The 27,210-nt window shown below is 37.1% G+C and overlaps 1 long non-coding RNA gene across 1 annotated transcript in view; it reads left to right on the top strand.

Moving 5' to 3' along the window:
* Positions 1 to 232: 232 nt before the first annotated feature.
* The window catches only part of LOC147913019 (uncharacterized), a 40,456-nt gene continuing 13,478 nt past the window's right edge, over positions 233 to 27,210 (top strand). Inside the window, exon 1 of the long non-coding RNA XR_015549275.1 lies at positions 233 to 314. This is a non-coding gene — a long non-coding RNA (uncharacterized LOC147913019). The remainder of the gene's footprint in view (positions 315 to 27,210) is intronic.

Below are 27,210 nucleotides of genomic sequence, written 5' to 3'. Positions count from 1 at the left end.
TCAATTACGTTTTATTATTTCTCTGAATTGTGGTGTTGAAAAAATTTTAGCATTAGGTTGTTTATAGTGCTTGCATATTTCTTGAGAATGCTAAAACAAAGAGATTTTCCTGCATATGACAGACTGTAATTTCCATATTTCTACAAATCTCTTTCATTTCTTAAATAAACTTCAGAAATTTCTATCTGAGGTCTCTGTGACCTGATGACTCAGCCAGTAATTCAAACTCCTAGTGTCTCCTGTAAGCAACATTTAGGAGACCTGCGGATTTAAGGGTCATGCTGGAGGAAACAGTCATTTCAGAAGAACAATGGGTGAGTTTTCATTGCCACTAATATTGTGCTATATCGCTGATATTTGACTCTTTGTTTTATGTTAATAATTTAGGGAGACACAGAACTTAGTGGAAGCTTCGAGTTTGCCCGTACATTTCACTTAAAATACAGGCACCAGGGACATTCTATTCTAGGCTATCTAAGGATAAGGGTGTGTTATTGTTTTCTTGTGGCTGCCAACCACTTGGCATAATTTCTTAGATATAATTATCACCCTGACCTAGGGCTTGACTACTGAATTAAATGCTGCAGATCCCCGTTCCCACATCAGCTAAGATGACTTTTTTTGTGTGTGATTTCACCAATAATATAGTTAATCAAAAACAAAAATAAATATAAGATTAAAAGAGATTATAATTGTTAAAATTTTGAATCCTGACCTGAAGTAAAAAAATTTTAATAAATGCAAGATAATGTTACCTCTCCAGCCTTCAGGATTATGTTACTAAAAGATGCATGATAAATTAAATATTAAATTAATATTAAATCTCAAATTTGTGATTTCAAAAAAACAGAATTAGAAAGTTTGAGATCAGGAGTGCATGTGCATGAAAAACTCATACAAGTATTTTACACTCACTAGAATAAAACAGGAAAGAGCAAACTAAAGAAAGAGAATAGCTATGAGGAGTTATGCATTCTGGAATATTTATAGTTAATTTTTATTTGCTAGACACTGGAAAGTTTTCAGAATTTTTTTTTCCTACAGAATGTAAATATAAATCCTTATAAATTTGCTGCCTTTAGTATTTTTTCTGGCAGATAATGCGCATGATGCCAAAATGCTTCATTTACTTTATAACCTATAAACCCGTAACATATAAGCAAAATGCTTCACTTACTTACAACCTGGGATACAGATAGGTTTGTATTCTACCTCTTCAATCCTATTTCAATTTGAGAAACACCCAGTAACTTGAATATTTCACATGAAATAAAGGCTGTAGGTGACCATCAGTTAACCTATACAACTGAAAAGATATTTCTCAAACACCCTGGAGACAGAATTAGCTTTACCTGTGATAATTTTTTGCCAAAACATTCATGGCCTCTCTGACAGATTGCTGCCTGGTTCTCCCTGAAAGAATCAGTCCAAATGCAGGTTCTATCTTTTCGTCTCTGCCTCTGACTGTGAGCTTAATAGAGTTGGCAGTTAATAAATAAAATATGTAATTAAAAAGAAACAGGGAGATCACCATATGTAAACAACATAAATGCATTGAACAAAAGCAAAAGAAATCCTTTTCAACTAGTGTGAGGGAAATGGTGTATTCAATAAACAGAGTCAAGCAGTTAAAAAATAATAATACACAATTTCCATCCTTCTTGTACCTCAGTGTAGAAAATATTAATAGGGACTTATTTGTGACAGTCAATCATACTTCTAAATATCTCCATTCCATGCCTGTGAATTCTCACACATTTTGTTTGTTTGTTTTTTGGGGGAAGAAATTTCTAAATGACCTTAAATTTTTTTAGATCACACACCTATCATATGCGGTTGTCTCTGTAAAACAGATCTTATGCTCTTGTGAGTCCTTTCAGATTTCAATTGCTGATCTAAATGTGCTTTTGAGTCTGTGATCTTGGATCAATTCTAGTGCTGTTAAGTTCACAAAATATTTATGTGTCAGATCCTAATGCTTATCCTCTAAGAAGAATCAGTGAAAAGCATGGATGTTGTCCTTGATCTTATAGTGCTTAATGTCTAGTGAGAAACATAGACAAGTAAACAAAAAGTTAAAACACCCTGTGATAAAGGCTATGTTAGGGATAATACAGGATTTCATGGGAGCATGTCACCTAATCCAAATTTGGAGGTTTAGCGATATCTTCTTAGAGAAAGTCGAAGTCTAATTTGAAATCTGAAGGATCAAATGAAACCTGAGGTAGGTGTGAAAGGAATGGCTCATTGGAGGGTGGAGCAGTTGGGTTATAAAGTGAAAGATTGGGTAGATGAAAGGAGAGTGTTCTAGGCAAAGAGTCAGCATAAAAGTCCTAAGGCAAGAGGAAATAAGTGCAAGGGTGAGTATGGTAAGAGATGAAACATCTGGAATCAAGTAATTTAGAGTCTTGAAAGCTAAGTTGAAATATTTAGACTTCGGTTTAAGAGCAATGGAGAACTGTTGAAGAGGATTTCAGAAGAGTAGTGACATGATAAGATTTGCGTTTTAGGAAAATCACTTTGACAGGGATGTGGGCATAATAGACAGGAGAAAGACAAGACAGGAAGAAGGACAGCAAAGTAACCCTGCTCTAGCTGAAGATGGAATAGTAGGGAAGCAAGAAGGCCTAGCTTTAGGACATGGACATCCTATCCTCTGGCCCTGGAGGGCAGAGATAAGAATGTACAGAGGGAGATAGATATTTTCAAGTCAATACCTGAGGGCCTCTATTTTCTCAACAGAGCTTTTGTAATACACTAACAGCATTAAGTGTTAAACAGTCTTAAAAGATCAGGTGGAAGATTAGAAAATGTGAATTTGTAGGGGTAGCAGTCTTCAAAGCTGTGGGTTTTTTTCCCACAGTTCCCTCAGTAGCATAGGTATATAAGATGAATAGAGTGACTGTGTACTTGATCTACAACTGTGTTTTACAAGTGGAGTGTGGAAGAAGAGATACTGTACAAGTGGAGGATTGATATGTATATGGTTCCCATGACCAACTGCACCAGGGACAAACTCAAATACTGTTGGAGCTGGGAGTAAGAGCAAGCAGGTCACATGAAGACCTGTTAAGCTTTTATGGTGATGAAAGATGACCTCTGCCTGGTTATACTATCTTCTAGCACTCTTTGCCTAGATCCAGAAACGGGTAGTTCATCATCCCTGAACTCCTGAGCACTACAATCTAAGCTTGGTAGAGATGTGAGCACAAGAGATTGCTGATGAGTAGGGTGTGGTGTGTGGAGAAAGTTGTAAGTAGGGTAAATGGAAAATGGAGATCATTAAAAGCGCCACATAAGTGAAAACATATGAGAATCAGAATGATTACATGGCTTTGGATAAAGACTAAGGAATTAGAGTTCAAATTTTTTGATCTCATGGCATTTCTAGATGACAAATCCACGATATACTGTACTCCTGGGAATGGATGGTTTAACCGAGTGTGTAATCTGAGCATCTGTGGGTGCATGGGTGGATAGGTGGGTGGGGTTATCAGGGGAGATCAAAAGTTAAGAACCAGAGCCAGCCCCGATGGCCTAGTGGTTAAAGTTTGGCACACTCCACTTCGGCAGCCAGAGTTCAGTTCCCGGGCATGGAACCACACCACTCATCTGTCGGCAGCCATGCTGTGGCAGTGGCTCACATAGAAGAACTAGAAGGACTCACAACTAGAATATACAACTATGTACTGGGGCTTTGTGGAGGAGAAAACAAAAAAGAAGAAGGAGAGGAAGATTGGCAATAGATGTTAGCTCAGGGCAAATCTTTAAAAAATAAAAAAGAAAGAAAGAGAAGTTAATAATCATAAATGTGGATGGTTGGATGGACAACCTGCATGAAAAGTGTTGTCATGGAGCACGGTGCCTGGGTATCAGGAAAGGCGACACAAATCCTCAACTATAGAGTAGTTACCAGGAAAACAGAAGATGGCAGCAACGAGAGAAGACAGTGTAGTGTGTGGGAGGATAGGCACCTGGGACGGCATGTGTGACCTGACACTGGCAATTAGGTAGTGGGAGTAGACCTTTCCTACCTTTAGATCCTGTGATAGATAAATAGTTAAAGATGAATAAAATAGTGTTTAGTATTGTATAAAGTTTCAGCCTATTCCTTGTGAAGGTTTGAGAGAGAGGAAAGCAGATCCAAGGAGAAATAAAACAGAGAAACAACAGTCATGGGAGAGAAAACATGACAGGGAATAACCTGAGGGCCTACAAGTTTAGGTGGTGACCAAGGATTACGGGAACATGAGACGAGATGTAATTTGATTAAATGCAGTTAGCAAATAACGTTTGAACTTAGTCAAACAAGGGGATTAAGAGAGTTTTGCCAAAGAGAATGTTCCACTGGCTCGCTAACTGCTCTGGTAGCATGTGAACATGCCGAAGAACCTTGAAAGACTTTCCCCAAAAAAGAGAGCGGAGTCTGACATGGCTTTCACAGGACTGAAAAAAACATAAATTAAATTTAACTGGACTCATTATGAAACCGCACTGAATTCCATTATCAATTAGGAAAGAGCTCTTACTAGTATAACCGAACAACAGTTTTCCTGACTTTCTCATTTTTTCCTGCTTTTTTTGGCCATGGAGAAGTCAGAGAAATATTTAAGAATGTTGGGATTTGGGAAAAGTTAGGAGTACTGCCGTTCTCATCTCAGCCTCAGCTGTATTTCAGCTTCCCACACTTCACTTGTCCCTTTCTTTCTCTAAAGGAGGGAAAGGGAAGGTAGAATAAAGTTTATTATTAGGAAAGTTATTTTCTCTCTCCATTCTTCTTATTCAGTAATTCTAAACTAGAAAGAACTAAAAATGACCCGCTTTTAAAGACCCCTAGAATGTGAGAAATGACCTGAGTGAATTTTAATAATTTTTTGTTAAGAAATATTTAACCATGAAAAGCTCGGGATGCTTAAAGGGCAGACAATATAAAAAATTACTCTGATTGTTATTATTTTTATTATCCAGTACCCACCACTGGTTCCCAGTGGTCTTGAGGAAGGCAAGGCTGGGAAGCCGACTGCAGCCAGTATAAACTCCATTAAAGCATCGTGCTAACCAGAATCTAGTCCTGAGCACAAAGCACCACTAGCTGGAAGGATGCTGTAGGGCAATGACAAATTCAGCTTATCTTGATTAACTATCTTGAGAAGTATAATTTTTGCTAACCTTCAATTTATTCTGAAATTGTTTTATAGTAACTGTACATGTGTGTGTGGTGGTTTAGTGGTTAAGATTCTACACTCTCATCCCCCGGTCCGGTTCCCTTCTGGGTCAGGGAACCACATCACCCATCTGTTGGTTGTCATACTGTGGGGGCTGCATGTTGCTGTGATGCTGAAAGCTATGCTTCTGGTATTTCAAATACCAGCAGGGTCACCCATGGTGGACAGGTTTCAGCAGAGCTTCCAGACTAAAAAGACTAGGAAGAAGAACCTGGCCACTCACTTCCAAAAAAAAGTGGCCATGAAAACTCTATGAATAGCAGCAGAGCATTGCCCGATACAGCACTAGCGCAGAAGGTGAGAGGATGGTGCAAAATGACCCGGCATAGTTCACTTTGCTAGACACAAGGTCACTAGGAGTTGGAATCCACTTGACAGCAATAACAAAAGAACACGTATATGGGGGCCGGTCCCATGGCCTAGTGGTTAAGTACAGCACACTCCACTTCGGCAGCCCAGGTTCGGTTCCTGGGCAAGGACCGACACCACTCGTCAGTGGCCATGCTGTGGCAGTGACCCACATACGAAATAGAGGAAGACTGGCACAGGTGTTAGCTCAAGGGGAATCTTCCTCAGGGGAAAAAAAAAAAAAAAAAAAACGACATGTCTATGGCTATACTTGTGTATATAGGAAAGTTCAAGGTGGCTTTGCCATATACCTTGCAAGTCAAATTTTTATGACACTGTCACAAAGCAGGGATACATTCCCCCCTCTCTAACATTGGCTACACGTCACCATTAAACTAAAACATTGAGTTTGATTACACAGAAGAGAAATGTCTGTTAGTGGCTATTATTTTTTTATTAATCACTGTGTGTAAATTGATCTTTTCACAATGTGACTATCAATGGCATTGTAATTTTGCCTTTCGATGCTAGAAGCTTTTGTTCATTGATGGAGCAATTATAATGACAGCATTTTAAGAGTTAAAACATTTTAAGCTGTAATAGAGCATAATATTTAGTGAACTTTTAATGTGTCAGTAGGTGCCAAACTACATATTTGGGTTACCTCATTTTATCTGATGACTCTTTTATAGGCATAGTTTAATAAACATTTCTTAAACTCTTCAGACTAGAAGAGGTCTGCTTTATCTAAAATCCTCTTCTGGGATTTATAAGAGATGATACAAGTAAATCTCCACTATTACTAAAATTCTCAGACTGGGAAATCCAATAAGCTCTCAGGGTAGCACATTTTAGCATTTACCAGCATGTGTATTGCGAGAGCTCTCTACTTTCTTCAGTTAGCATTTTTAACTAAATCCAAGTCTTCTTGCTTATTTCACTATGGAAATTCTGGTTAATATGACAGACAAACACAATTCCTTCCTTGTCTTCAAGCTCTGAACTTCACATTTGCTTTGTCTCATTAAATTCTTTGTAATGATACTTTGTAATGTGAGATTGCCTTCTCTGCAGAGGCTTAACTATATATAAGAAAGATTTCAGTAAAACAAATGGAATGGAATGGTACACATAGATAACAAACTCGGGTATAACTAATTTGTCTCTCTTCATCAAACAGCAGGTCCTAGTACTTCTAAATCAGATAGACCTGCAAGATGAATAGATTGGCCATGATATTCATATTCAGTTGTGTTTTCTTAAATAAACCCAATCAAGATAATCTTTAAAGTTTATCCTGTGATCGTGGATTTACATAAAGTGTATGAAATATTTTTCCTACTTTCTAAAGTAAAAAATAAGAAATGCATTGGAGTTTTGATTGAAAACTAAAAAATTTCATTTAAACTTAAAAAGTTGGATTTTCTTTTTCTATGTTTTTAGGAAAAAATTTAAAAATACCATATTACAGAGTGTTAAGTATTTTCCTATATTATCAGTCTTGATTATTTGGTACAATGAGTTGCAGTTCAAAAATACTAAGGCAAGGGCCAGCCCCAGTGGCCTAGTGGTTAAGTTCAGTGTGTTCCTCTTCAGCGGCCTGGGTTTGGTTCCTGGGCGTGGATCTACACCACTCATCTGTCAGTGGCCATGCTGTGGTGGTGGCTCGCATACAAAAAGAGGAAGACTGGCAGCAGATGTTATCTCAGGGCAAATCTTCCTTAGCAAAAAAAAAACTAAGGCAAAAACCAACCTTCTATAACATCTACTTATTGCAAGAGTCAAGTGTGTACAGAATGCTGTAGGCGTACTCGCAATAATAATAAACTCAAACCAATTCACATCTACGGGCAGAACACCTAGATTGTCGCTGCCGCCAGTCATATATTTGCCATTTTCCGCATGAACTGGAATGGTACTAGGGGACCAGGGAGCTCTATATACCTGGGTGGGGGAGGGCAGTAGGAGAAAGCCAGAAGGAGACAATGATTGAGGGACAGTTCTCTTCTAGATTTTATCATTTCTTCCACTGCCCTTTCTCTCCCCAGCTGCCCCCACCTCCTCAAGGCAGCAGTCAGAAAAATACACCAGAAAAACGTTATTTTAATTGTTTATCTGATCTAAGACCCCAAATTATTCTATCTTTAATAAATGTGTGTATTTATATCTACATATGCATGTATATATATTTATATTGGGCTTGTAATTTCAGAACTGGAAAAACAAATATGGAGAAATTGTCATAGGAAAATTATTTTTTAATATTTTTTTCTCAACGGAAGAGGATATGTGAGTAGAAGCAATATATAAGTTCAAATATTCAGCTTAATGGATTATAACCTGTCTAATCAATTGACAGAGGATTTCTCCCAGTGACTAGCAGTGTATCATCAAGCAAGTTACGTAAACTTTCTGTTCCCACATCCCTTCATCTATAAAATGAGGATATTAATAGTTCATAGGGTTGTTTTGAGGAATGTTCTATAGTTTTTAAAAGTCAGTTCATGAATTTAGAACAATTCTTGGTATGCAGTAAGAACTCAATAAGCATTAGCTGTTACTATTAAAATCTATTTCTTTAAGATCCATAGTCCTGCTAGTATCCTTAAATTGTCTATGATTTTGTGATGTAATCATTTCAACAGGTTCAGGCCTTCTCACTCAATAAAATATTTCCTCATTTGAAAACTCATCTCCCTATTTTAATATCCATTTTAAGTTCTTCTTGTATATAAAAAATTGTTTTCTGTTCCATACCTGTGGTATGCTTATTCACACAACTGCCATCTTGGATTCACAGTGGTTAGGTTGATGGCTAGTGCTATACATATGCTATTTGGACTTTCTACATTTATGTGCAACCCAATCAAAGATTTTAAGTTGTTGATAACAATAAAATGGTCTACATGTGGGTCCATATTTTGAATACAACCCAAGAGTAAACTGATTTGAACTAGACACCAGCTCACTGGTTTAATAAACTAGCCTTTCACTGAAGAAACCTGAGTTCCCAAAAAAGTTGGCTTATTAGAGAAAAACTGTAATCTGAGCCTTGTTTATTTCAATCAACCTCATTCTCACTGTCACCTACCCCAACTCTAGTCTTCTACTTCTGCTTCTTTCAAGCACATAGAAACACACTCACACACACAATGTGGTGTGATTGACAGCTGCCATTCACAATACCAGTCAAGGCATGTTTAAGATGAATCGGTTTATGTGAGAGGAGAAGTTTGCTATTCATCTACCTATATGTTGTCAATCATCTCTAATAAATTCCAGTGACTTCTACCACCAAAGGCAAGAAAGAAATAACATGTTTATATACACCTCACAGATAATCTGATCACAGTAATTTCTTGAAAATCATGAATGCAACTGAGCAGCGACCACCTTCATTGTCTTTTATAGCCTCTTAACAATCTCTAAGCTTCATTGGAACCTTCCCATGTGCATGAGTGTTCTGCCCAATGTCTTGCTCTGTGTTTATTAGTTAATTAATTTATTTGTGATATTTTATTTTGGTGTTCCCTTTGAAAATGAAAATGTGTAACAACATGATGCATTTGGCCTGCTCTGCTTAAAGTTAAATACTGCCTTTTTAATTTTCACTTCTAATAGAAGATACGTGACAAATGACATAGTAATTTTCCTATTTCTCCATGTTCATAAAACATTGATAATATGATTTTTACCTTCCCTTTGTTCTCAATTAAATGAAATGCTCCAATACAATTAACGTGCTCTTGCAATTTAGGTTTTCTTTAGAGGTTTCTCTTGTCTCTGATTAACAGCATTTTCCATCCATTCTGAGAACCCCCGACTGCTATTCAGAATGCTCCATTATGCCTGCCAGCTATAAATACAATTGTGAACCAATATCATTTTAATTGTTTCACTAATAACTTGTTTTAAATGATTCAACAGTCATCAGGAAAGATAAGTGCTCTTGTACCCTGCAGGCTTATGGGCATGATGGTATGAGGCAATGTGGAGTGCTGTATCAGGATAATGAAACCGTATGCAGAACATAATGACAAAGCACTCACATTGCTGTAAAGATAAATGAAAACAGTAGATCTTCTTTCCTCAGTAATATAACATCCATTTCTAGCTCCCATTTCAATCATTAGACCTTCCAAACAGATTAATGCGCAAATACACATATGCAACATGTCCCATCGTAATAGCCATATGCTCCCTTTTTTTCCAAGCGGAATGCGCATGATGGAGTTAACGAGCTTTACAAATGCTCTTGTTAATTAACAAAAATTGTTACTTTCTCATTTGAGGGGGGCTTTATAAATTAGACTTAATTATACTAGATAATTGCAACTGCCAGGCACTGAGCAACTCCTTCTCATTCTGCTCTTTCAGTGGCAAATCAACAATTGCAACCCTTGCTTATTTGTGTAGATGAATTTAATAAGCAAACAGCCCTTTTATGTTAATGGTTTACTGGCATTCATGGGCCTGGCAGGAGAAATGTGCTGGGGGAGGGTTTGCTAATGGCAGCACATAATCACATTAATTAAAATATAACTGCCATTTAAAGATTTGTAGTGTGGAATTAGAGCATGTTGGGAACTGAGAAAATCAAGCTGGAGTGCATATTAGCACCATTACTCTGTGCTCCCTGCACAGCAGTGAGCAACCTCATGTGTCATAAACGTAATTTATGAGTGCTGTTTGCTTTGAAATATATGTTTTTAGTTCACTCATTAGAATGTAAAAATTTGCAGTGTCTGCTTCAGGAGGTTCAAAATAAATTCACTAAAAGCTGAGACCCATGATCTGCTTTTAACAAATCCCTCAACAATGATTTTTTTAATTATGACTTTAATAATTTCTTAGATTGAAACCAACTGTCTCCTTTTTCTGAAGACAAATTTAAGTCTCAATGCTACTATAAATTGTGTACTTTTAGTTATATTTATATAATTCAGTGTAATTTTTATTGGCTCTTTATATAAATATGGTCCTTTTTGTTCTAAAGTAAGTCAATGGAAACTGCTAAATGCTTTAGTCAAGTTGGGCACATGCAGAGAAGATAGTTGAGAAAATTTCTCGTAAAGGTTTTCATTAGTCTGTCCCTGAGATCCACTCATTAGTTTTAAAACTATCTTTGATCTAAATCAGACCCATTTATAGTGCACCTCCAAAGAGGCTGTGAATGTACAAAGCCTGGATGAATTGCCAAGGGGCCATGGCAATACCTAGGGGAACAATGCTTAATTGATTCTTAATAATGTCAAAAGGATTCCAGTTTCAGGAACCAGCCTGCTGTGACCGAATCCCACTTTACCAAAGCCTGAACCCTCTAACAGTGTAAAAATTGACAAACGCATTTTTATTTCCCTTTGTTCAACCAACCATAAAGTCCCCAAATTCTAGAACTACAATTTTAGCCTTCTAAGTAGGGGGAATTGACAGTGTGCACGACTCTTGCAGGCTATGTGTTGCTCTTTTTGTAAACTGTTAGGCCAGCTTTCCAACATCAGTAACTTGAGCATGTTAGAGCTGGAGAGATGAGCGCTGTGCCAGCCCCAGAAACCAAACAGCCCAGCCACACTAATGAGGGATCTTTTCATGTGGAGTCCAGTGCCATAGCTGAGATTGTTTCTCAAGCTAAACCTTTGTTTCACTGAGGAAGCAATGCTTCTTGGACCCAAGGATGGCCGCTCCTGAATCTTTAGTCCTTTAGGTTTCAATAAGCTCGTTAGATGTAAAGGTAGAATGACAGACTGTTCTGGCAGCTTTTCACATAGAATAAGTTGTGAAAAATGCTTGAAGGCTATGATATAGTCCCAATGTTTAGGGTTTACTTTCTTCTTGGGGTGCTATGTTGCAATTTTGTATCCATACTTTCTTATTTAGTTCCTTCTAACTAGTGGCATGTCATTTTAGGGTGGATAATAGGGTCGGGTGAGCAGTTTCTGCCTACAAAACAGAATTTTGATTATGTTTTGGTTTTTCTTCATTGATCTTGTCTTGGTTCATATCCGTGGCCTCTAGAAGAGTTGTATCTCCTGAAATGTGGCTTCTGGTGTGCGGGGTAGTTAGAATGGCAACCATAGAGTTTATGCCTGAAATGATGTCCAAGGATGATCCAATGCAACCATCTAACTAAGTAGGAAATTTAGATTCACCTCAAATCATTCAGTGGTTAATCCAAGATCACATAACAAGTGAATGCAAAGATGTGGTAAACCGGGGAGAGATCGCTAAATCTTTTGATTTCTTACCATATTCACTTGACAAAGTAGTTCCTATGTTCTGCTAGAAAAACTAGGAATATCTCTGTTTCTGTTTTTTTGTTTGTTGGTTGGTTTTGCTGTCAGTTAGTTTTAATTCACTTTAATAAACATTTATTGTTAGGCCCTTGGCTGGGCACTGAAAGTCAAAATATGAAAAAGACGTGGCCTCTGCACTAAGGTAGTCCAGTGTGTTGGGAAAGCAAAAACACCAAAATAGGTATATTCAATCTCAAATGGGAAGTGCTAAGAGAGAGATGTGTGCTGGGTGTATTAGAAATATAGAGAGATAATCAAGTATCCAAGGAGAAAGGAAGCACATGTTTAAAGGAAAGGATGTATGAAACAGAGTGATGTGTGCAGAAAAATATACAGGTTTTTGTACCACCAGGACCTCTAGTGGGAAGCAAGGGTGTGGCAGGAGGTGAAGTTTGGGGCTAAATCCCATGCCATACATGGGGCATTAGATGTATGTTGGAAGGGCGTTGACAAGTTCTCTGCATGAGGGTGACATGGTCAGAATTGTATATTAGATTGATTATTATGTGATAATTCAGAGGGTAGATTAATGGGACAAAATTTGAGGCAGAGAAACAAGTTAGGAAGCTGTTGTAATAGGGCAGCAATAGTCAAAATAAAGAGGAGGAACACTTGGAAAAGATTTGCATGTGAAGAATGAGAAGAGAATAATCCACTATGTCTCCCAGGCCTCTGATGTAGAGGTCCCTTTAAGGTGCTTCTAACTGATCTTTTCTCTTACTTACTTTGACTTCTGCTTTCCTTTGAAGATATAAGAACTTTGGTTTTGATTTAGCACTTTGGAGGCAGTATAGAATAGAAGTTAAAATAAATTACTTTGAAGTGAAACAAATCTGAACTGAGGTCCTGGGTCTATCATTTTACTTAGTAACTATGATATTACTTTACTTGCTGGCTGACTTACTTTGGGCAAGATATTAACCTCTTTCAGACTCAGTTTCTGAATTAGTAAAATGGTGTTTTCTGTAAAGATAATGATGCAATCAATGAGCTGATTTTAGAAGGTGCTTGTCGTGGTGCCTAGAACATGATAAATGATCAGAAGGTGATGCCTGTATCATTGTCGCTCAATGAGAAGTGAGGTAAAAGGAAACTTCAGGTAAAATTGAAGGTTTCAACTTAAGCATCTGTAATCTTGGGATCATGAACGATGATTCTCTCGTCTCCCTTAGCAAATGACATCGTGTTGGCATACAACAGATACGTAAGAAAATTTATTCAATATATGCAAAAATGAATGAATTGTCCCGCAGATGAAGAGGACCACAATTTGCTGTTACAGTCGTGTATTTAAACTGAAAGAAAATTCCACCTGCACATTGCATGCTCCACTAGATGTTTAAAGACAAGGCAGAGATTCCAGTAATGAGATTGGGGAATGCCATCACTCCACAGGCACTGAAGCCAGGTTCATTGCAATTCAGCACTACAGCATGGGGACTTGAGATGCTTAATTTAGTGCTATCATTATTGTTTTTATATGAAAAGAGACTTAGAATTGGAAATAGCCACTCACCAGCTTTCCTGGAGTGCCCTTGATCCAGGAATGGCTAAGTGGTTTCTTTGGGCCCTCACTGACACGTAGGTCTTTGCACACCAACTTTCCATGTTACAGGTACCTGGCAACTGATTACGGCTGTCAGACTGGTAAAGACGAGGATTATTTCCCAATTCTAAGTATAAAGATGAATCTGAGTCACTATGAAAGTTTGCTTTCCATTTAGAAAAGAAATTTTGGAACTAAAAGTAGAGAGCTTCTGGAGATTCAATTTCTGCCTTAGTTCTATCCTTCACACTATGTCTAAGAAGTATTTTCAAGTGGATGGGCAAATGGGCAATATTTTTTTAAAAAATTGAATCACTATGCATTAACTGGGCAGCCCCTCTGTGCATAGCGTAATACTACGGTAGGAAGCACTACAACCTATTAGATATCACGTCACCTGTGATATAACACTACAACAGATCCAGCACAACAAATCATAACAAAGCATCAACTGAAAAAGGGAAATGATCCAGAAACTTTGCAGAATGTTCACGGATGATTAAAGTATAAGTGACTTATGGTTATAAGATGTCTGGTTCTTTAGCAGATAGACTGGATATCAAGGTCTTCACTTAAGGTCTTGAATGACCGTCTGAAAACATGAGAATGCCATATGGCAGCAGATTTCATCGCCATGGCTAAAAGAGATTCTATATCACTGACTCTGACAACTTCAAGTTATGGCACCTTTCCAAGCTTGGCAGTGCTTCCAGAATTCCCATTCGACTAAAAAATAAAATGATCTGGATGATCACTTGACCCAAGACCAAATGTCAAGAGGTGAAAAGTAATGTCTAGGAAAGGTGCTGTGCCTAACATTCCCCTTCATGCTTCTCACACACCAACACACATATGTGCATGTGGTATTCCTTGTGCTCTCATTCCATATTATTTTATTAATTCTGTTATTGAAATATTTAATGATATGTGTCTGTTTATCTATCTATCTGTCTCTCTCTCTCTCTCTCTATCTATCTATCTATCTATCTATCTATCTATCTATCTATCTATGTACCTGTGATATTATGTCATTTCTTTGATCATTAGAACATTGGAGGAGTATCTGGCACATAATAAGAACTCTACAAAGGGTACTGTATGTTCATGGAGGGGATTTATCTATACAGTTAAATGTTTGAGATATGGTTGGTCAGAATAAAAGAAGTAGATGTCCGGAGGGGAAAAGTAACATATTTTATGATAAATAAAACTAGCTAAAACCTTCCATTTTAAGATTATGGACTGAGTCCATGCTTCTAGTCTTCCACTCCTGCTGTCGATTCCTAGCAATGGTTGATACAGTACTTACTTTATGAACCGTAATTGTGCAGGAAAACAAAAAAGGACCTCTTAATTGACCAGAAAATAAAATAAAGATCCCTGCTAGATATATAGAAGACAAGATCAGATTGGAACTTTTGACAAATGTAAGAAAATATGAAAATCAGCCTCTGTCTGTTTCAACTAGGGAGGCAAAAGAAGAAAATAAGATAATTGTCAAGAATACTCGCATCCTAAAGAGTGATGTTGGACCTTGCATGAAGGACATACTAAGAAATTGTAAAATGTGTTCTGTCATCTGTTGCTCATCACTATCCTACAGCGAGAATTGCGGTGAAGAGGCCTCTAGAGTGGAATCTCTGAGACACTGTCAGGTTCCCTTGCAAGAGAAGCAGGAGTTTTGGAGAGAAGACAGTGCACACCGAAGGCTATCTCCAAAGCACTCAGAGAGACTGGATTTATGTTCTCTGGAATTTGGAGTGTGTGGACCACTGTTTGACTTCTACAATAGAACTTTCATGACAACTGATTGACTAGAGCTGGTAGAGAAAAGTGAAAGAAGGCTGTTGAGAGAAAGCTACTTTCTAGAGTTGATATGTTTTCCTGAGGACCAGATGTAAGCCCATGTGAGAGAGCCAGTCTGGAACTGTCCTCAAAGGGAAATTGCCCGAGAAGGACACTTGAAAGTATGAACTATCCCAAACTAGGGGATATGTTGCCAAAAGCCCAGGGGAGGGGAGAAATTTTAAGTGGCCATCCGGAGAAGATTTACATGCCATAACCTAGGACCTGAGGTCAAGGTCTCTAAAGAATCTGCCAATGCGACCTAGGAAAAGAAGGGTCATTTCTGGACTTGTATAACACTCAGAAGGCTCAATTGCTAGATCACAGTGGAATCATCATATAAGACCCTAGATGCTAGTCCCTTACCTCTCCCTTCTCTAGAATCTGTATTTTAAGGTTCCAGAACCATCTAGGCTAGACTATGACAGAAAATTTAATTGGATTCGAATTTGGATAATGATCATGTCATTATAATTTTGGTTTATAATTTTTAATACCTGGAAAAAGAGAATTATTTATTATGTAAGAATAACAACAACAACAAAAAAGGTTGTTGAACCTTCTTGAGATTTTATCTGTGAGGCAAGATTGAGTTAGTCCACTGAGCAGATCTGAAGGGAAAGTTGGTGAGAGAATTCATGAAGCTGGTTTCTGATTGTGCCATTCAACATCCAACTCATTCCATTGACTGGTCGTATATTCACAGGAAAATAATGTTGGAAAAAGGGAGGATTCCTGGCACAAGAGGGAATTTAGTGGCAAGTAACATGAATATGAGATGAAGTTCAGGAGCAGGAGAAACTTTGTAGATAGAGTCTTGTGCGTGTATGTGTGCATATGTGCACATATGAGCACACACACACAGGCACATCATGGGCCTGATAGGGCAGTGGATACAGGAGATTCTGTGAGAGAAGGGACAATGGCCTGTCTAGGATGTCTAAATAACATCTAGGAAGAACCCACACCCAGAGGACCAGCCACCCAGGCATGCCCCTGAGAACTTTCCTCCCTCCTCCATTCTCCGTTCTCACTATAAACAAGCCAGAATATAATCCATGAGAGAACATTATATCCCAACCTCCAAGCAGTCTTCCACAAGCAGATTCAAGAGATAGTCTAAGATGAACACACTACTGATGATCACAGAAAATTTGAGGAAAGGCAACACCATAAAAAATGTGCACCATTAGACAAATGGTGTAAGTACTATCAGAGAAAACAGTCAATAGAACAGTTACAACATGTTCTAAAATGAACATATTATTCTGAGAAAGATATGCATTTGTCCAGAAAAATCAATAAATATTGTAAAAATTAAATGTTATTTATATTTAATACAAAAGCAACAGTAGATGAAATAAATAGCAGACTGGTTATAGCTGAAGAGGAAATTACTAAGCAGGAAGTTGAGTAGAGAATTTCTAGAACAATAGAACACACAGAGTTAAAGGAATTATGTGGATGGAATTATATGGATGAAAATGTATGAGATATAAAGGACTGATCCAGAAGTTGGAAAATACTTCTATTAGAGTCAATATTAGGCCAGAGACAAATATTCCACAAATCTCGATGGTTTGGAAAATTCAGGCTTTCTTTCGGTCTCACAAACATGCTGCACACCCAGGTTATTCTACAGAGCAATGCTCCATCATGTGCCAGCTGAGTAATTCAGTCAAATGGAAGTACACCATTATAATGGCACCAGACCCTACCGGATCAATGCTTCCATTGTAAAGTTCACTGCCCAAAGCAAGGTACATGGCCAAATCTAGTTTCAAAGAGTGAGGGAATGCAGTTCTTTCTGTGTCTGGAAGGAGAGGAATCATCAGTGTTCAGATGGGGGGCAAGAGAGAGGATGGAGGAGGTAATATTCAAATAAATAACAAAGGAGAATTTCTGAGACAGACATTTGTCTTCTTATGGAAAGGATTCACTAACGGGCGTACAGTATGCCTACGGCTGTTCTGAATACTAAGTGTCAATAGTGTTTTAACAACCTTGACCTCATGGCATTCATGTTCTTAAAAAAGAAAACAAATAAAATTGGCAAGCAGTTGACAAGTTAGACCAAGAAAAGAAAAACAAATCAAAAAAGAGCATAGATAGCAAAGAATTTTAAAATGAAACATAACTTCAGAAAAAATAATTAAAAAATTAATAGAGAATACTACACAGAATTGTTTACCAATGATATGGAAAGTATTATTACTAGAAATTATTGCTGGAGATATATATTTCCAGCATCCAATTAAGGAAAAGTACAAAATCTGAATATACAAGGGTCAAAGAGGAAAGTGAAACGCAGCCAAGGTTAGAGATCTGCATGACTTTTCTCCACAATTTATCAAACAAGAGAATTTTCCTTGTTTTTCTGTATTCTTAAACTATTTACTTATCATGAAAATTATTTGTTTATGGAAATTTTAAGAATTAACTCCATAACCACATGGATGAGAAGTCCTTTTGTTTGATATGTAGTCTGTTCAGATTTTTTAATATATTCTTGAAGCAATATTATATTTTTATATTTTCCATAGAATTTTTTATTTAATTGAAATGTTTAAATCAAATTGTATCTATTAGCCCTGGGCTAACATCCATCCCCATCTTCCTCTACTTTATATGGGACATCGCCACAGCATGGCTCAACAAACAGTACAGCGGTGTGGCAGTGTGCGCCCGGGGTTCTGAATCTGTGAGCCCCGGGCCACTGCAGCAGAGTATGCACACTTAACTGCTTGTGCCACCGGGCCGGCCCCTAGACAACTTACACTCTTGATACTCCTACTGTTGTAGTTGTTCCTTTTATTTTTCTCATGAAGAAAAATTCCAAAATTTCCCTCAAACAACATGGGACATTGTATGAGTCAAAGTTTTCCAGGGAAATAGAACCAACATATAGAGAGAATAGAGTATCTATATCTATATCTACATCTATATCCATATCTATCTATCTATCTATCTATCTATCTATCTATCTATCTACCGTCATGTGTCACATAATGACAGGGATATGTTCTGAGATATGTGTCGTTAGGGGATTTCATCATTGTGTGAATGTCATAGAGCGTACTTACACTAATCTAGATGGTATAGCCTACTACACACCTAGACTATATGATACTAATCTTGTGGGACCACCATCCTATATGTGGTTCATTGTGGACTGAAACATAGTTATGGGGCTCATGACCACACTAGAATTTACTGTCGTCGCTCAATTTTATTTTATCCAAAGTATTAGAAACTATGGACTAATGCCTGCACAGACATTTTTAAGACGAATGGAAAAAAAAAGTTTTGTTAGAAATTTTTTTGCATTCAAATGGCAAAAATGTATTTTCACAATAAATTTAACAGTAAAGTAATAAATACCTCTTATTTTCCACTACATTTATATAACGATATTCAACGTCTATATTCTTGTTCTTTGTCTTTGTGTAAGTTTGCTTGCTGATGGTTGTTTGAGGAGAAGTTGGTTAGAAAATAGACACACACACCTATATATGTATGCGTGTGTTTGTAAAATATATAAGTGTGACTGTATATACATAGAGAGATTTATTATAAAGAATTGGCTCACACAGTTATGGAGGCTGAGAAGTCCCGTGATCTGCCATCTGCCAGCTGGAGACTCAGGAAAGCCAGTAGTGTAGTTCGAAGGCCTGAGAGCTGATGGTATAGATTCCAGTGTTATTCTTTTTTTTTTTTTTTTTAAAGATTTTATTTATTCATTTTTTCCCCCCAAAGCCCCAGTAGATAGTTGTATGTCATAGGTTCGCCTCCTTCTAGTTGCTATACGTGGGACTCGGCCTCGGGTTGGACAGAGAAGTGGTGCCTTGGGGCGCGCCCGGGATCCGAACCCGGGCCGCCAGCATCAGAGCGCGAGCACTTAACCGCTAAGCCACGGAGCCGGCCCTCCAGTGTTATTCTGAAGGCCTGAGAACTGGGAGAGCAGAGAGCAGCTCAAACAGTCTGGCAAAGAGTATTCAACTTTCCGCTACCTTTTGGTTCTATTCAGGCCTTCAAAGATTGGATGAAGCCCACTTACACTGTGGAGAGCAATCTGCTTTACTCAGTCTACCAATTCAAATGCTGGTCTCATCCTCTCATTCTGAAACACCTTCACAGACACACCCAGAAATAACCTTTAACCAGCTATCTGGGCATCCCTTGGCACAGAGAAGTTGACACTTAAAATCAACCATCACAGACATAGTGTGAGGATACTTTCCATTGAAATCCAAACAGGGGACCCTTTAGAAGAGGTTCACAAGCTTTTTCTGTAAAAAAAAAAAAAATTTTCTGTTCAATATTTAAGGTTTTGCAGACAAGAGTCAAAATTGAGGATAATGTTTATGTACTCACTTAAGAGAGAGAACAGATTTCCACAAAATACAAAATTTAATAATAATTGAATAAGATTTTTTGTAATACAGGGGCCAGCCCCGTGGTGTAGTGGTTAAGTGCACGCACTCCACTGCTGGTGGCCTGGGTTCGGATCCCGGGCACACCGAGGCATCGCTTGTCAAGCCATGCTGTGGCGGCATCCCATATAAAGTGGAGGAAGATAGGCACAGATGTTAGCCCGGGGCCAGTCTTCCTCAGCAAAAAGAAGAGAATTGGCATGGATGTTAGCTCAGGGCTGATCTTCCTCACACACAAAAAAAAAATTTGTAACACAAGTTGACTAATGAGAAGAATGAAATTCTTTTCTGAGGGGATAGCATTTTGTCTAATTGGGATTCAGAATTAGTGTTCCCCATCGTCAAAATCAATTGCAAACTGCAAATGTTCATCTGTTAATAAATATCTGTTATGAGATTTTGCATATCTCATCTTTGAATGTATTTGTGTTTTATCATGCACCATGGCTTAATTGCTGTGAGTTGTAACTGCATCACACAGATTTGCAGAGCACCAAGCATAGGTGCAGAGTGATACGGTCTCCTTTGCAAATATCCAACGCCACCGTTGTAGCATAAAAACAACCGTAGACAACCTATAAACCAGTGTGTGTGCCAGTTCTCACAACTTTCTTTATGGACACTGAAATTTGAATTTCTTATAATTCTTATTTTCACTTAACATTATTCTTATTTTGATTTTTTAAAAATCATTTAAAACTGTAAAAAAGTTCTTGATTTGTGAGTAGGATAAAATAGGAGGACGGCTGTATTTAGCCCATGGGCTGTAGTTAGTTTGCTGACCCCTGCTTTAGAATTAGAGGAATTTCTAATGAACGCCTACTTTTCCAATCTCCCGTGGGCCATTTGTTATTTTTTTCCAGGTATCTCTGCTTCTCTCTGATTTTCATTTTCTGATACTGTCTACTTATCAGACTCCTCATCCTCTCCTCAAAATATCTTTCTTGTTTGAATCACTTGCTTCTTAATTTGTTGATTTCTGCTCCTTCACGTTATACATGCAGCATGCTTTTCATTATGATCATGCCCCTAATCTTCATAGAATCTTGTGGGCTTCAGTTGCCACCTTGCACTGCCCCATTAACTTAGTATTTCCTAATTCAACTTTCCAAGAAAGAAAGGATTTGATGATCTCGTTCATTATTTCATCATACTCATGTCATACATAGTCACAGATTTGCCTAAGAATTGATTGTCCTTGAACCCAGAGTGCACTTTTGGTTTAACCAGCTGTGCGGAAGTGGTGTCCGTCATTATGCAGCCTGAAATATGGCCGTCCTTTTAACATGGGCTGTGGGTGGGCATGTCTACTCAGAAGGAATCTCAAAGCGAGACAGGCATTGTGAGGCTTGGTTTGTCCCATGAGCCTTTTTTGTTTGCTTGTACTTGCAGGTTAAATCTCAGTATGTCCTTTCATTTTAAGTTTTCTAAATCACTTTGATTTTAGATGTGTTTTTTCAAATATTAGGTAGTTTAACTCAACCTTAGTATCTTTGTCTTTTAATGGATCTCCTGAATTAGTCTTATGTCTATCATTTACTCTTTTAGATGAAATTTTTAATCATCTTGCTAATTCTCATAACATATATTGTGATTTTAATTGTAATTTTTGTTTTGTTTTGTGAGGAGGACTAGCTCTGAGCTAACATCTGATGCCAATCCTCCCCTTTTTTCTTGAGGAAGACTGGCCCTGGGCTAACATCGGTGCCCATCTTCTTCTACTTTATATGGGACATTGCCACAGCATGACTTAACAAGTGTGCGTCGCTGCGTGTCTCAGATCTGATCCTGCGAACCCCAGGGAGCAGCAGTGGAGCGCCTGCACTTTGCTGCGCCACCAGGCGGCCCCTTTTTGTAATTTTATTTAATCTTTTTAGCTTAACTTAGAAACAAGTAAAATTTTAACCAAATTTTATCTTCTCATCCAGAAACTTAGTAGGATTTTTCATTGATTAAAGCCTCTTTTTATATATTTCACCAAAACGTTATGTTGTATTTTTCTTAGTTTTGGATATAATTCTGCAGTTTATTTTTATCATTATTACTATTTTAAACATGATATTTTCACTACATTTTTAAAAATTACTTACTAATCCTATATATGAATTGTTTACTATATGTAAACATATATCTTTTTTTCTGGTCTTATTTCAATTGTCTAGGCCCTCCAGAGTAATATGTAATAACAGTAGTGATAACACACCTTTTTTCTTATTTCCACCTCATTGGGAATGCTTTTTATGTTCATTCTTTTTTTTTATTATTCAACAAAAACTTTTAATGTTTGTTGTATGCTAGAAAATGCCCTAGGTTCTTGAAATATATCAGTGAACAATACAGACAAAGACCTTTGAGCTTTTGAGGCTGCCCTCTAGCGAGAGAAACAGTCAACAAAAAGCATAATAAATAAGTAAGCAATATAGTATCTTAGAAGTCGGTAAATACTATGGAAGAAAATAAAAGATAAGGCAAAGTCTATGGAATTGAGAAAGAGACTAAGAAGAGGAGCTACAATTTTAAATACAGTGATCAGAGTAGATCTCATGGAGAAGGAGACATTTTAGTAGAGACATCAAGTACAACTTTTAACACACTTTCTGCTGTTTCTGGTTTCTCAATTTGACCTAATTTGATTTTATCAATTTGTGTATCTGAAAATTTTTCATGTAATATTTTATTTAAAATTTACTTATATTGGAGTACAAGTAGGAATCACATGATTTCTCAATCTCTTCAATATCTCAAAACGAATATTCTTTCTTTTTAAAAAATACTTTACACAGAATGTATCTGTGTCTCTTTAAAGTGTTGTGTTTAGTTTTATTTATTTTGTTTTTATATTTCGTTTATTGTTTTTATTATTAATTCTTTTAAACGTTTTTCATGTTTATCTTGTTATGTTTTTAGCTACTTGGATGGATTACTCAGTTAAATTATTTATTTATTTTTGTTTCCAAAATATTCCTTTAAATTTAGAATAGGAGCTCTTAATGACCAAGATTAGAACAAAATTAGTATAACAGTATTGAATTTTTACCCCTTAGAGTAAAATACAGATCCATGAGTCCATACTGATATATATTATCAAATAAGAAATTCATTCAAGCTGTATATTTCCCAGGAAGTATCATTTGACCACATCTCTTATTCTTTAGTTTCTTAAAGGAGTTCTTCTTTACTTAAAGAAGTCCTGTAATACTTTTTGGGAAAATTGCCTTAAACAAATATGTAATTGTTTTTTTTTTTTGCTTGAGGAAGATTGGCCCTGAGCTAACATCTGTGCCAGTCTTCCTCTGTGTTTTATGTGGATTGTTGTCATTGCATGCCTTGATGAGTGGTGTGTAGGTCCGCGCCTGGGATCCGAACCTGGAAACCTGGGCCACCAAAGCAGAGCACGCTGAACTTAATCACTACGCCCCTGGGCCAGCCCCTATAATTGTTTTTTATAATTTAAAAAACAGTGTGTGATGACAAACAATGAATAAAATATTGATTCTGAATCTTTTTGTTTAGGCAGAATGCACATGTGAGATCTCTCTGCAAGATGCTTTATGCTGACCAAAGAGCACATTATCTTTTATGACTGGTCAAGTCATCCTCCTTCCCCACCCCACCTCTTTCAAAATTTATAAACTGGTGTTGTGCTCAAACTCAGTGTTGGATTAGATTATGATCTTGCCTTTTATTGTGTGTGAGGAAGATCAGCCCTGAGCTAACATCCATGCTAATCCTCCTCTTTTTGCTGAGGAAGACTGGCCCTGGGCTAACATCTGTGCCCATCTTCCTCCACTTTATATGGGACGCCACCACAGCATGGCTCGACAAGCGGTGCCTTGGTGCGCGCCTGGGATCCGAACCCGGGCCGCCAGCAGCGGAGAGCAAGCACTGAGCTACTATGCTACAGGGCCGGCCCCTCTGATGTTGCTTTTGTTAATTATTTTTCTTATTTCTGGCCTTTATATAAAAACTCTCTTTTCATCTTTCTCAAGCCCATAACCCTCCACAAACTTTCTAGTGAAATAATAAGTATATTTTGTCAAAAATTTTCTGCTGTGATTTGTTTTTTAAGCTTTGTGTGAAAAAGAATAAAAGCGCGGGAGCCAGGAACAACCGGTAGAGCCTTCGTGAGCCATGCAGCAGGATTCCAGAAAGATAACTTCTCGGTTGTCCCAAAGATTCCCCATTGAAATGTCCAGCTGCTGCTGATCCCTCTCACAGGAGGACATAAAATTACCTGGACAATGGCATGGGTAAGGTCCCTATACTTAGAAGAATCTTCCAATCATCTCTGAAAATTAGCCACTGAAGAGGCTGGAAGTTTCTCGTGACTATTGGCATGTTTCTATTAACAAAGCACTGTTATGTTATGACCCAGCATAGCACAGACTGGTCATCTCTGACCCTGATCTTCTGTGGAGTGGGCTGACTGAGCATCTTGCCTTAAGGTCTCCTTGGTTCTGACCGCCTAGTGCTGGTAGGCAAGCTTTCTTCTAGCTGTTGTGTTTTAACTCCAATTCTTTACCCTCCTAGCTGGGAAAAATTCCTTCTTTATTTTGCCAATACTTTCAACCAGGAGGATTGTGCCTTTGAAAATCCAATGTATTACAACGTGACTACTCTATAAAGATGTTTTAAATACAAATTTTTAGTTTTTGTGAATCATACATATATATTTTAAAAGAAAAATGGGAGAAGGCACAACAAGAGTTAGTGGCCAAAGGCTATTTTAATGTAGGATATTTTAAACATTATTTCAATTTGAAATATTCACTAGTTCTATCGTCTTTCCCAAATATTTATAACACCAGAATATTTCGCGTGCTAATAAACACATTATCTAACTTTGTTTTATTGTTTAGATGAAGTGATTTTTTTATAGAAGAATATGCAGAATTTGGTACATTTTTATTGAGAAACTCGAAGCTTTTTATATAAAAAAAAGTTAAACTTGACTCTTTTTTTACAGTTTGTTTATACGAGTTTGAAAAGATAATACAGGTAGGAGAACAAACACATAAATATTTGTATTTATTAATAGTGCTTTAAAATTAGGAATATTGAATTTTAAGGCATTTTAATTTATATATTATGAATTCAAGAAAATATATTAGCTTTTTAAAATCTATTATACTTTTTTGGGGAAAAATAGTAAGAATCAGATAGAATTCTATATTATTAAAAGGAAGAAAATGTTAAACAAGCAAGTTTATAGACTAAAAACCTAATTTTGAAACTGGAACTCTTAAAATAGTTCCAGATTTATTAGGCTAAAGTATTATTCCATAACTATGTTCATTTTGGTTTAACTCAAAGTTTGTCTTAGAGTTCTTTTCCCTTATAACCAGGCATATTTTCAGCCTCTTTAAGTCTTTGGGGAAAATTCCAGATCTTTACTGACTCACTTAATGTAAGGCATATTCCCCAATTCAAAATCATTTTTTATAGCCCCAATCCTCTGTTGCAATCAGTGACATAAGTTTAAACCGATATTTCTGTCACATCATTGAAGAACAGAATTGGCTTTAAATATTGACATATACTGCATAAAAGGAAAAGAAAGGGAAGCAGATGGAATCCCAGGAGTAAGAAATAAAGTATGCATACACCCACACAATAAATTATCGTAGTAACAATAACAATTTAGTTTGTTCATTTGCATTTATTGGTCACACATTCACTCGTGAACAGAGTAAAAGACCAGCCATGCCTGTGGTACCACATTTAATCACAGCATAATTGAAGATGGGGTTAATCCTCTAGCAAGGTACTCATTTCACCATTAATGGAAGGTATGCAGATACTTTAACCGCCATGGCTAAGATATAAACAAATAGGGCCGGCCCCGTGGCTTAGCAGTTAAGTGCGCGCGCTCCGCTACTGGCGGCCCGGGTGCGGGGCCCAGGTGCGGAGCCCGGGAGCGCACCGAGGCACCGCTTCTCCAGCCATGCTGAGGCCACGTCCCACATACAGCAACTAGAAGGATGTGCAGCTATGACATACAACTATCTACTGGGGCTTTGGGGAAAAACAAAAAAGGAGGAGGATTGGCAATAGATGTTAGCTCAGAGCCGGTCTTCCTCAGCAAAAAGAGGAGGATTAGCATGGATGTTAGCTCAGGGCTGATCTTCCTCACAAATAAATAAATAAAACTGTAAAAAAAAAAAATATATATATATATATATAGAAATAAATATTAGTGTCTGAGGCCTGGTAGACAGAACACACTGGTCAAAGAAGCAGAAAAATTGACAAAGTATTTTTTTAATTTTTACAGATTATTTTTATCAACAACCTTGAGGCCACAGCAGCCAGCAAATTCAGTAAGCTAAACTGAAAATCAACCGAAAGTCAAATGTGTCCTTAGAATATGTGTAGACAGTAGATAGATGAGTTAAATGACTCTGTGAGACATTTTGTAAATGCATGAGACAGTTTTAAATTTAGTCTTAATGTTCACACTGAATTTCAATTAACATTTTGTTGTTGTTATTAAATTAGTGCAAATAACAAAGTCATCCAGAAAGTAGAGAGGGCATTATGCTGAGTGAAATAAGTCAGAGAAAGGCAAATGCTGTTGTGATCTCACTTACATGTGGAATCTAAAGAAACCAAACTCACAAAAAGAGAAATCAAATTAGTTGTTGCCATAGTAGAGGTGGGGGTGGTCAAAAGGCACAAATTTCTAGTTATAAGGCAAAAATACCCTGGGGATGTAATGTACAGCATGGTGACATTAGTTCACAATATTGTTTTGTATATTTGAAAGCTGCTAAGGAACTAGATCTTAAAAGTTCTCATCACAAGGAAATAAATTGTAACTACGTAAGGTGATAAATGTTAACTAAACTTGTTGTAGTGATGATTTCACAATATGTACATACATGAAATCATTATGTTGTACACTTTCAACTTATACAATGTTACATGTCAATCATATCTCAATAAAACTAGGGAAAAAAAGTAGAGAAAATGCAAAAGCCCATCACACCAATACCCCCCAAAATAAGTGATAGGATTAAGGAAGCGTTAAAATATTCAATTCCTCCATTCTTTTTTTGTGTGTCTTTTTTTCTTTAAATTTTATACAAGAAATGTTAGAAAACATAAGATATCCACTTAAAGCTGTGTGTGAAACAGAAAAAGATGACCTTTCTCCCATGATGGATGCTAAATGTGCCTGAGACCAATGCATATTCTCAGGCCCCAAAAATCTTCTTATGATCAATTTTCTTTCAAAAATATTTAAATCTATTTTATTAGAATTTTACATTGTTAGGGATAATAATGATTTTACATTTTTACAAGCCAGGGTGTAGATTCATGCATTTTAATTGTTAGGAGAAATAAAATCTATATTTTCAGTAAATTCATTTCAGAGGAGGAATTGACAATTGAAAAAAAACAAACTAATTTAAGCAAACTATTTACTTAACTAGAGAAATGTAATTATATTTAAACAGTGATAGAATTAATATGAAAGTTCTACTAATGAAGAGCCCTTACAGTGCTGTAGGTAGTTT

Source organism: Ceratotherium simum, chromosome 31 (genome assembly GCF_057802395.1).
Source record: "Ceratotherium simum simum isolate JZ-2026a chromosome 31, ASM5780239v1, whole genome shotgun sequence".
Lineage (NCBI taxonomy): Eukaryota > Metazoa > Chordata > Mammalia > Perissodactyla > Rhinocerotidae > Ceratotherium > Ceratotherium simum.
Note: the sequence above shows the minus strand (reverse complement) of the source record. Positions and strands in the feature narration are given on the sequence as shown.